The 12,162-nt window shown below is 45.1% G+C and overlaps 1 protein-coding gene across 4 annotated transcripts in view; it reads left to right on the top strand.

Moving 5' to 3' along the window:
• Window positions 1-287: 287 nt before the first annotated feature.
• PRKCQ (protein kinase C theta) overlaps window positions 288-12,162 on the top strand; it is a 63,258-nt gene continuing 51,383 nt past the window's right edge. Inside the window, exons 1-2 of one of the 4 annotated variants that reach the window (XM_040546564.1) lie at window positions 288-618; window positions 2,830-3,040. The gene's annotated coding sequence lies outside the window, so the exon portion shown is untranslated. Of the gene's footprint in view, window positions 661-2,829; window positions 3,041-12,162 lie in introns of all 4 variants that reach the window. The other 3 variants (XM_040546583.1, XM_040546574.1, XM_040546588.1) reach the window with 3 other exon arrangements.

Genomic DNA, 12,162 nt, shown 5'->3' with positions numbered 1-12,162 from the left:
TTTTTCGGCTAAAAACCTGGTCCAAGGTTGGGCCTGCCTGGAAGAGCTGCATCTCAAAGACCAATGACCGAGAATGCAAGACGGTGGGACAAACTGACGAGGAGCATGAGCACCTCTTTTGCTGCCATGGTTCATGTGCATATTCATCTGGATAGGATGCTCACCTCAATACTCACCTCGATGCTCACCTTGCAGCCTGCTCCAAGACCCCGGGGATGGGGTCCTTTGGGGGCAAGCCCGGGGGGAGGCAGGGGGAGCCGGGTGGCGCCGACGACGAGGAGGAGGAGGAGGAGGAGGAGGAGGAGAAGAGGAGGAAGAGGCAGCGAGGGCAGCCCCGGGGGGCGGGGGCGGCCAGGGCTGCTCTCAGCCGAGCCGAGCCGAACCGGATCGGGCTCAGCCACGCCGAGTCCAGCCGGGCGGAGTCCAGCCAAACCGTGCCAAGCCGAGCCGGGGCGAGCTGCGCTCAAGCCGTGCCAAGCCGAGCCAAAGCAGGCTGCGCCGAGCCGTGCCAATCCGAGCCAAACCAGGCTGCGCCGAGCCGTGCCAAGCTAAACCAGGCTGCGCGGAGCCAAGCGGAGTTTCCCCGAGCCGAGCCGAGCCGTGCCGTGCGGGCAGCAGGTATCCCCGGGCCGGGCATCCATCCATCTCCGGGCGCGGGCAGTGCGCGGTGCTTGCGCGGTGTTTGCGCGCTGGATGCAGGCAGCAGGGAGGAAAAAAAAAAAAAAAGCTGGCTAGCAGCGGGCCCGGAGGAGGCTACCCAGGCACCGGCAAAAAGAAAGTTTGGGGCGCTGTTGGTGCTGTTGGTACCCGGGATGCTGCTCAGGATGCTCCGCTTCAGCAATCAGTTTTGGTTCTGGTGCAGCATTTAGAGCCTGACAACTTGAAATCTAGCCAGAGTTTTTTTTTTTCTTTCTTTCTTTCTTTCTTTCTCTTTCTTTCTTTCTTTCTTTCTTTCGTTCTTTTCTTTTGTTCTTTCGTTCTCTCTCTTTCGTTCTTTCGTTCTTTCGTTCTTTCGTTCTTTCTTTCTTTTTTTCTTTCTATTTCTTAAATAACAGTTTATATTACTTTCAGGTCCTACACCTGATGTCTGTTGCAAGTGTTTGTGGTTTCATAATCACATTTTCCTCCCTTTAAAAAGTGTTGTTTTCTCCCTTGTGACTTCATGCAATACAAAGAAGAGGGGAAAATCGGAAAAACAATGAAAACTGATTATAACCAGAGTGTTATTCAACACACACACACAGTAAACAAAGAGGGAAAAAAAAAAAAAGAGAGGGAAAATAATTTCCTCTGCTAGCGTCTTTGATGTATTTTAGGTGTTTCTTGGCTGCAGCAGTATGTAGTAAGACAGCTACGAAGAAGTTGAGTTTTACTGTGGATGATGTATCTCACTTGCTGGGTAAATCTTTTTTGGATCAAAATTGCAATATTCAACAAACTAGAACTGCGATAAGTTTGAAAGCAGATTTGAGCGGTAAAGAGAAAGGAGCGGCGTCCGTCCCTCCTCTGCTGCGTAGTGTTGTGAGCTGCATTTCCTTCTGAAGGAGGGGACTCGAAAACCCAGCCCGGCTGCTCGGTCTCGAGACTCGGGTTATGTTCCCTCCATGCACGTTGAATGCTAATGAAGTTAAACTCTTGGGTGTAATCGGATCCTTTTTAATGAGCCCTTATCGCTGTATTGCAACTAACTTCTCAGCTGTACTTTTCTCCAGTCTCCAGTACTGTGATACTTTGCCAGGGCAGAAAGCTTTTTACGGGCCCTTTTTTTAATTTCCACCAATGAAATGGCAGTGGCAAAGAAAAGGACATGAGCAGCTGAAAGCCACTCAATTGAGTCATGCTAATAGCAGATTATTTAGTAAGGTTACTAGGGCAGGAAGAGATAAAGTTTCACTGAACTCGCTATTTTAAAAAAAAAATGGTGGGGGGAGGGAGAAGCAGAACTGTTTGAAGCAAATAGGTCAATGTTCTGACTCTCGTATTTTTGAACAGACAAATCCTTGAGATCTTGGACCTGTCCTTCGATATTTCTTCTTTGTTTGTTTCTGATTGGGGAAAAAAAAAAAAAAAAAATGACCCCACATCCCAGCTGAGGCCACACAGCATTTGGGGGTTTCTGGGGAACGCATGCGAGGAGCCCAGTGGAGGGACCAGCAAGGAGCAGCTGCTCCAAGGAGGTTCCTGTCCCACCTGGTTGTGGTGGAGCAGGGCTGCACGGAGCTGGAGGCATCAGAGGGGCTCCTTGGACAGTCGCTTGCCTGAAGCTCAGCGACCCACCGAGCTGTGCACCTGACATCGGTTGAATCTGGAACCCAGTGGGGGCTCTGGGTACCTGCTTCTGTTTCTTTGTCGGTGTTTAGGCTGATCATGAGACTTTGACGTCCACCAGCCCTCACTTTCCCCAAGCTCCCCGAGCCGTGCTGCACCTCTTAGTTTCCTTCCATGACTTTCTGGCCGGCTCCTAGGACACAGGATGAATGAAGCACGTCATGCTTCAGAGGTTTCAGAGTTTGAAGACTCCCCACTTTAAGCCGGTGGCACAGCTGCACTGGCATAGGTGATGCAAAGCTTAGCTGGGCTTTCTCCCCGCTTCTACATATCCTTTGGGATTTTTTCCAAAGCCCCGTCAAGGCTTCAGATCTCTGTCCTGAACCTCCACCCTGCATCTCAGCACTCCCCCTCTGCTCAGGCTGTTTTTGTAATCACCCTGCTGCACTGGGCAAAACTTTTTTTTTTTTTTTTTTTTCGCAGCAAGGAGAGCTATGAACAGAGGGTTGTTCCACAGCCTGGGTGGAGCTAACACTTTTTTTTTTTTTTTTCTGCCTCAAGGGTGCTTCCTTTCAAAGAAAGTCACTCAGTTGGCTCTCAGAGCTTCTCACGGATGCACTGTGCGCCTCAGCATCACGTCAGAGGTGGAGGGCCTCAAAAGAAAAGCTTAGAGGGAGAGACAAGGAAGAAGGGATGGAGGAAAGGAGAGCCCCAGCAGCTTAGTTTCCCAGCATGACAAGTTCTTGCTTTTCCTCCTTTGAAACTTTTCCAGGTTAGTCCCTCTGTTATCCTCTCACTTCGCTTGTTCCGAAGGAAGTGATACGGTGAATGTAACTTTTGGTGGCAACTTTTTGGTTCCTTCTCTTACTGCCTGGGTTTAATTGCAAAGAATAGGCAGCTCTGTAGCAGCCTAGGAAGGAGGAGAAACATTAACTATCTTCCAGGGCTTTGTCAGAAGGGCTGCTCTAAAAGCTGCTCTTGGCTTTTTGCATATATGTTTATAGATCTAAGTTTAAAAACCTGGCTGCAAATTCTGCTGTTGCTTCCCATTGCTGAGACCAGGATTTGAGTAAGTGGAGTGTTGTTGTTTGCCTAAGCTTTGAAAAAGGGATTCTTGAAATAGAAAAGGAAGAGAAAGTCAATACAGCGGTATGAACGCCCAAAACCTGTGTGCATGAAAGTGTTTATAGGACTAGCCAGGACTTTGATCCTGTTATCATAGGTATGTGCATCTTACAAATGCATGAACAGTTCCTTTGCAGGGTTACTCACGTGCCACCTGCCAACCCTCACACAGAAATGTTCACGGGATCATATTCTTGCTGCACACCAGAAGGCAGTCTGTGAGATCCTACAAGCTCATCTGGAGTTTCTGTTCTGCCGTATTGTTTTCTGTCTGTACTTGCATCCTAACCAGAGCATCTGACTCCTGCTTGTAGGCCTGCCTAGAAGGAGAGCACTGACAACTGCAGAATGCTTCCCGTATCATTGCTTGTTTGTGTTCATTTTGTGATTTATTAGGCCTGCTGGAAGTTTTTATTTTGTCGTCACCTACCAGATCACATCCAGCAGAAGAGAGAGCATTTATTAACTATGATGTGTGAAGAACAAACCCAGACTGATTTTTAAATTATGCACAGGTGTCTTAGGAACAGATAATTCCTCTGGTTTGTATGGTACCTTACAGCAACACCACTACTTTGAGGCAGCTTGCTGGGGCAGAGTTGTGCCATCCCATTTGGGGATATTTTTAGTTCCACCTATGTGTAAAAATACTTTCCTGTGTTTGGTCTTTTGGGGTAGAAATGCTGAATGGAAGAAGTATGTGGTGGTATAGGATGTATTCAGGATGAGATGAAAGGAAAATGGTGCAGCTTTCACAGAGCCGTACCTTGTCTCTCTCACCCCGTCAGCATGGTGCCGTGTGGTACAGATGTAGGGTTCAGTTATCTCTAAAATGAATTTATTGATATTCATTTGAGCTGTAAAGAGCCCTGAGATTTACAGATGATAAACTCTATGTAACTTTTTCATGGGTTTTGTGAATGGTCATTGCCTTATTGACCTATTTTGGGATGCTTCTCAGTAGTTAGCTGCCTCAATTTTTATATCTTTAAATTTGTTTGGCTTTCATTCAAAAGATGCTCTTCCCCTTTTTGCTATCATTGTCAAGTACAAATGCCCTGCTTATCTCCAATAGATGCAACAATGTAGTCAGAGCATATGCATAGGAAATACCAACCTCAAAAGACAAAAATTTTCTATCGATAAATGACAGAGAACTGGGACATGGTTAATCTTGTGGCCATCTGAGCATAGTACTCAATCTGATTCTGTTCCTCCTGTGACTCCTGTTTTGCCTGCATCAGGGAAGTGCAGGGGGTCCTAATGCTGCACCCAGTTTAGGGCATCCTCACTCTGCCAGTTCTACAGGGATAGAAGGGCTGCTGCATACAGCTCATCATGTCAGAGCTTCATGCTGCATCCTCTGCAATGCATTTCCTGCATGACCAAGTGTTTTAACCTACAAGCGTTTGACTCACACCATCGCTAAGCTGTTGAGGACCTAAGCTGTGTGTCAGTCTGGACCTGGATATAAAACAGAAATAAAACTTTCGTGTTTTGCACAAAGATTACAGAGAAAGTAGCTCTGAACTGCCTGGGAGGTTATGTAAGCAAAGAGGAGCCTCAGCCACCAGAACAGTGTGAAAAACCTCAGCATATCTACAAAACCAGGCCATGAACTTCACTGAGCAGTGTTACTGGGGCTGTGTGTAGACATCAGATGAAACAGGACAGAAAAGTTCATTCTGCCCCATTCTGCCCAAGGCCAGGGAACTTTTACCCTTCCATCAGGAGATGACTCCACTTCTCCAGGAGCTCTTCTGCTATCTATTTCTAGAGAAACCGTATCTTTCACTGCATAATTTTTTGATTTGTATCTCATCAGGAATGCCTGATGAATACCCGAGATTAGAAAAACTAAAAAGCCCTGCATGTTATCCGTATTAGTTATGAACTAGAAAACAGAAAGCATAATTGTGTCAGATTTTTCATGAGAAATATGTATTTTAGCAAATTATTGCTATGTTGAAATAATCTCCAAGCATAAACAAGGCAGCTACAGTGATGAAAAAATTCAGACAGTTTTCATTCAGGGTTGCCAGACAATAAACAGTTAAAGGAAAGAATGTGATGTGACATCAAAAAGAGGTGCCTATAGGAGATGGTTGAAAGTCTTCCACAGTGTGTAAAGGCATTCAAAGACAGCAATAACGACACTTCTGTACTTAGCACATCATAATTGCCAGCAAACATGACAGTAGAAGGACTCCGTAATTACTACAGCCCTGATCAGGAGACGAGGATGAAATAGTGCAGGAGGAAAGCATTAGAAAAGATCGTCGTAATAAGTTTAAAATATACGTAGGAGCAAAGGTACATTATAGCAGCAGTAGCAAAACCATTATACGTATGGAAGTAGAAATCATGAGTGAAGTTGGTGGAAGGAAAAAGGAAGCTTCAGGGTTACAGCCTTGGTTGGTTTTAATGGACAAGAGAAACAAATAGTAAGAATAAAAATGTTTTCCTTTCCAATGTACAGAAATTATTTTTTTTGTTGTTTTTTTAGTGGAAATATTTTGGTCCAGAAAAAAAACATTTTGATTCTGAGTGCTGTTATTGTGTGACACAGGAATTTAGTTAGGGATGGTGTGCACTCCTCTGTTCAGCTGGTCTCCTGGATGCACTGTGACCTCTGTTATGTGGTGCAGAAAGATGCTGGCCCTGTCCCAGCACCCCTGGAAATAGTGCTCATGGGAGACGTGATCCTCTGGATGAACCTGCCTGGCAGAAAGAAGGAGGATATGAGGGAACCATATCTATAGTTTCAGCCATGAGGCTGGCTGAATCAAAACATTTGACTTCGCACCATCAGTTTCCTAGAGCAAAAGCTAACTTTTCTTCAGAAAATACTTCTTTTTTTTTTTTAGTTGAAAAAGTGGTTCTGTATCAAAAAATTTGACAGAATTTTCTATGACAACAAAAACCACTGCCTCACCACCAGCTGTCCATGGAGAGTTTTATTATTTAAAAGGAAAAGGGTTGAAAAGGTCATTTGAGGTGCTGGGGGTAGCATGGGAAAAGATGTGAGCCTGCCTGCAGAAGTAGATCACTGAGTGGAGGAGATAGGGTAAACCTCAGACCCAACACAACAGCAATCTGGGACAGGAAAATCCCTGTATAGACAGACTAAGAAGAAGGAGATGGTTATGAGATGGGTGGAGGATAGATAGGTATATGGTGAGCGGTGACTATGGGGCTGGAGGTGGCTAATAGGTTTCTCCCTGCTGCCAAAAGGTGACGGTTTAAGCTGGAGAATCATGTATTTAGGTCTAGCATGCAGTAGGGAAGTACTGTTCAGTTTCCTCTGCTCTTTCCTTGGCTTCATTAGCATCGTTCCCTGGCATGAGGATTGATGCCTACACACCTTACCAGAATGGCTAAGACTAAAGCACTCTTGTTCCTTGCTCCTTGTAAAAAAAGAAAGATATTTTAGTCCAGCCTAGGCACATTTTCTGGAGGTAACTGCATCCTCTTAGGTGATATACAAGACAAAAGACATTTTTGCCTGTTACTTCTTCACAGAAAGGAGGTCTTGTAGCCCCACTACTACAGCAAAGCCATTCAGACTCTGCAGCAATGCAAGCATTCCTTTTCCTCAAACTCCCAATTTGTAGAGAACATGGAGCCATTGTTTATTTTCAGGGTGGTCCCTAGAGATAAACCTGAATTTAGTAAACTCATATGTTCATCTTATATTGTCCAAAGCAAATCCCAGTCCCAAAATAAAACACCGATCTCTTAACATGTCTGCAGCAATACTGCTCCTTGCTGGCATATCTTTGGTGTTAAGCAAAGGATTGGGACCTGCTACCCACCCTTTCCTGCTGAGCCACTAGATTAGGGCAAATGTGTCCAGTTCTTTATCACATGTCTGGATTTACTGACAACGCTAATAAAATAGGAGGCTTGAGCACTGTGCCGCAGTCAGTGAGAACATGTATGTGTTAGCACGGTCCCTGGTTGTGGTCTGCTTGAGCAGCACTCTGGCAGGTCTGCTTTAAGTCACAGCATACAATAGGAACTATTCCCTATAGGCAGGATGGACAAGGATCTTCCAAGGAAGGAAAATATACCCAAGGAATGGATGTGCTTTTACCCTCAGGACCAGAGGAAGCATCTTGGTCCACTCAGTGTAGGACATATGTGCCCACGCACTGCTAATCCCAATGATATTAGCTTTACTTCACGTGCTCAAACTGCCCAGTTTGGGTTCAGTGGGACCTTAATGACCTCGAATGGCCAGGCTTATGGTACATGTGCCAGTCAGGACAGAAAAGAGATATGCCCTTGCTCTCAGGAAGGGCTGTGGCCAGAAAGGGGTAATGAATCTGATGAACTGCCCTTGCGTGGCAAGTTTTGGACCTCAGCAAGGAAGGTAAAAAATGTCTCTTCCTGGTTGTAGTCTAAAGCATGGCCCTAAAAAGTCATCTATGAGGATAGGGCTGTGGATGGAATACTCTGTTTGCTTGTGTGAGGCATTTGAAAGATCCAATAACACAGTAGAGGAGAAAACTTTTAATCCAAACTGTAGCTCTAAGTCAAACACATTTTTCTGTCGTCACATCTAGATATCTCATTCCAGAGCAGACACCCACCCAGGCCAGGAAGTGCAATTCCTCCCCTACGTGTCACTGTACCAGATGTTTTCTGGAAACAAACAAAGACAAAATAAGCACAGCCCATCCCAGTGAGCATAAGTGCTGTTGCACCACTACAAATGCACACATTAGCTGAGAGCATGGATTTGAGGCAGTTCATCCTAGGGGTGCATGGATCAAGAGCGATATATTTTCAAAGCAGACTGGCTGTAGGGCTTTTGTTAACTAGCTGTTTTGTGGAATTATTCTGGTGTTTTGTGGGAAAAGAACCCCTCTTAAAAATGTACCTGTAGCTTTGGACTGACAGTAAGGCTTTTTTTTTGGTTTGGTAGATGTATACTTTGTCTGTGTTGTCAATTAATGCAGCAGCTCAAAACTTCAGAACAAATTCTGTCCTCAGCACCAAACAGACAGCAGCAGTAGCCTCACTGTGTGCTGAATGTGTGAGTCTGAGAGGACAAATTTAGCCTGTAATCTAAATAAACTGCCCATGTATGTGGCTTTAATACTATTTTTAAGAGAGAGAGAGAGAGGGAGATGCTAGTGGCAGTAGGATTATTTGCAAATACACAAGTGTAAGTAACTTTCTGAAGCCTGCAGACTTGTTGCAGCTTTGCTTTAGCACAAGTGAAGCAGTAATACAGCTTAGTCTTTTAGTGACCCCATGACTTTATGAAGTAGCAGACAATCTTCAGGGATACCCAAGGACACCACAGCCAGAGACAGGATGGCTGTCACAATAATGAGGAGGCCAAGCTTTAAAGTCACCTAGTGCCAAGATTCCCTGGGAACCTCACTCCAGACTTCTGTGAGCATTTTGGGAGCAGAAACCTAACTTCAATATTGTTTCAAAAGTAAAATTAATGTTTAATTTTTCACTTGCATTCAAGCCTTTTCTTTTCAGGAGGTTTTTGATGTGGTCATTTGAATTTGCTGTGAAGTTTCTGTATGTTGGTGAGCATATAACACAAGTCAGGAATAGTTACAGTGGGAGAAGAATCCATCTAAGTGAAAGCGGACGCATTTTGGACTTGATATGTTGAGAACAGATAGAACAGCTGAGGCTTACAGACATTTGTTCTGTTTTGTGAATGGGATTTAGGCAAGGTTGTACCCTACTTATCCATGGAAACCAGAGAGACAAATGCTGATGTGGGAGTCACCATTATTTCTCTTGAAGCACTGTACACCTACTAAGAGCTGAATTTAGCCAGGTTTTCCCCTCCCACTGTTGCTTTCTGCAACAGAGCAGTGACAGTTGCTATTTATGTTCTGATTTATAACATGGGTAAAACAGTAAAGAACATGCATCCCCCAGCTTCCGTTTTCAGCTCTTCTGTCCCCTCCTTCCCTTCCTACAAGGGGAGGGTGTTTGTCAAGGCAACCGTAGCCATTGTTACTAAAACTTTTGAGTAAATTATTTCCAATATACAAAGTATCTGAAAAACAACCCTCTTTCTCCCTGTCCCCCCTCCAAAGCAAGGTGATTCTCTGTAATGTATTTTCTAGCAAGACTTGAAAGGATGGTGCATGTACCAAATCTCATCATTAGAAAACTGAGTTATACAGTTTTAGCTCAGTTTTTCCAGTTTCTAGTTTCTAGCAGTGTCCTTTTCATTATTTACAGACAAGATTCAAAACCCATAGAAAGTTAAACAAAGATTTCAGTGAGTTTTGTTTCAGAGTCTACTGCACTTAGGTGAAGCTGTAGACCAGCATCATGTCCTCGGTTTGTTCATCTCTATTTGGAAAATGTGTGTTAATTCATTTGGGTCTGCATGCAAACAAACTAAGATGATCTAAGATGATCTCTGATTTTGTTTAATTGCTGACTGGTGAGACACAGCTGGGAGCCATGTGCTCATGTCTCCAAAGCCACAGACAAACATCTCCACCTGAACTAACTGCCTGGTCTCTGCTGTGGGCAGAAGGGCATTCAAGGTGGGCAGGCATTTTGCCCATATTAGACAGCCACATTGGGAAGAGAGGAATTGAAAACCCAGGAGTCCTCTTTCTTTCTGTGTGGCGTAATGACCACATGGACGCCAGGGTTCTTTTAGGATCAGTAACTGCTGCTACTTTATTGATGACATAACTTCAGCTGTCTCTTACTGAGGGCCTAACTTTATCTCATATTGAGGACATACCTTCATTATCCTTGTTGCATCCCCATATTGAGGACAGGCTCCCTTCTTATACCATTCACCCCACAGCAGTACTTTTCCACTAATTATTCATTGGTCAACAACTTTGCCCGGGCAACAGTAAACACCCAGCAACTTCCATGCCTTAACGGCTGGAGAACAAGCAACCTGAGACAGCAAGGCATCTCCTGTCACCCTTCTTTGTTCCCTCTAAACTCTTTACATTCCTGATGGTCTCAGCGTTAAGAGTCCGATGCTATCACCAACCATGGGGCTTGTCGACCCCCATGGCCACACTCCCACATTTCTGCTGTTCCTGAAGGGAACCTGGGATGACTAGTCCGTAAGCAGATTCATACGGAGTAGACAGTAGTGTGACGTCAAGTGTCAGGAATCCCAGACGTACAAAATCATACAATGGCCTGAGTTGGAAAGAACTCACAAGGATCATTGAGTCCAATTGGCTCCACACAGGACCACCCCAAAACCACACCCTCTGTCTGAGAGCATTGTCCAAATGCTTCTTGAATGCCGGCAGGCTCTGTGCCGTGACCACATCCCTGGGGAGCCTGTCCCAGTGCCCGATCACCTCTGGGTGCAGAACCTTTCCCTAACCCCCAGCCTGACCCTCCCCTGTCCCAGCTCCATGCCGTTCCCTCGGGTCCTGTCGCTGTCCCCATAGAGCAGAGCTCAGCGCCTGCCCCTCCTCTCCCCTCGGGAGGGAGCTGCAGGCCGCCATGAGGCCTCCCCTTGGCCTGCTCTGCTCTGGGCTGAACACACCAAGGTTCCTCAGCCGCTCCTCATACGTCTTGCCCTCTAGACCCTTCCCCTTTGTAGACTTCCTTTGGACACATTCTAATACTTTTATGTCCTTCTTACATTGTGGCAACCAAAACCACACACAGTGCTCAAGGTGAGGCAGCACCAGTGCAGAGCAGAGCGGGACAGTCACTCCCCTCACCCAGCGACACGATAGACAGCAATAAACAGTCCAGTGACACGATAGAGGAACAGGACACAGAGTTGGCTCAATGTGCTTTAGACTATGGTACTGATCTGAGCCTCAGAGATTACTCCTTTTAGGTGTAATGCCTGAGGTTCTTGCTAAAATTTCAGTGATACTGGTCAGCCTCTTCATGGTGTAGCTCCCAGTTGCACAACACCTCTGAAAACTCTGGTTCTGCAGCTATACATTAGACATGAGCTTTGCTTTCACCTCAGAAACAGGGATTATTTTACCTTTGGGACTGTGATGAGGAAAGGTCATAACTGATTACAGCCTTTGTATTCTCTTTTTGTCAACCTTGGAGCAAAACACCTCCATGATTTCTTTGGTCAGACCTTTCTTTTCTGATCATAGTAAAAGGTACCTCATTTGACTGCAAGAAACAATTGCTTGTTGTATCTTTGCAGTCACTGCCATGGCTGTAACTCATACCATTGTACAGAGGTGACATGGCTTTGTTCTGGATTTTGTGAATGTATCAAGGGTACCTCTGTACAGCCCTTGAATATCCATTGCCAAGATGCAATATATGAAAAAAAAAAAAAAAAAAAAAAAAGATTCTCAGCACTTTGGTCTAAAATAAATTTTGTTTGAGATTTGTATTCCTTTCTTCCATGCACTGTGCCTCCCATATCCCCCCCGAGTTGGGGAGATAACTGAGGGCAGAAGCACAGAAATAAACTGCTGTAGAAATGACCTCTCAGAGTTGGTGTGAGCTAAATGTTAAGTGGAGTGAAAAGGTACAGAGGGAGAGAGAGAGAGAGATGGAAGGTCTCTCAAGAACCCTCATGAGTCTCTGATGCTGAGGAAAGGACACCAAACTCTAAGTGGGAAGAGGGTTTTCAGCCCAGCTGGAGCCAGAGCTACTTTGTTTAAATAGAAATGTGGTTTTAAACTGAGCTCTGGTATGACTGCAGAAGAGGGAATAACGTGTCTTATGAGTTTCATCAAGAAGGTGTCTGGAGTCCAGAGCCATTGGGAGTAGGAAAGGCATACAGGTTGGTCCTGCTGTTGTATTGAG

The sequence above is a fragment of the Cygnus olor genome, chromosome 1, assembly GCF_009769625.2.
Source record: "Cygnus olor isolate bCygOlo1 chromosome 1, bCygOlo1.pri.v2, whole genome shotgun sequence".
NCBI classification, from domain to species: domain Eukaryota; kingdom Metazoa; phylum Chordata; class Aves; order Anseriformes; family Anatidae; genus Cygnus; species Cygnus olor.
This window is presented reverse-complemented; position numbering and strand designations above follow the sequence as displayed.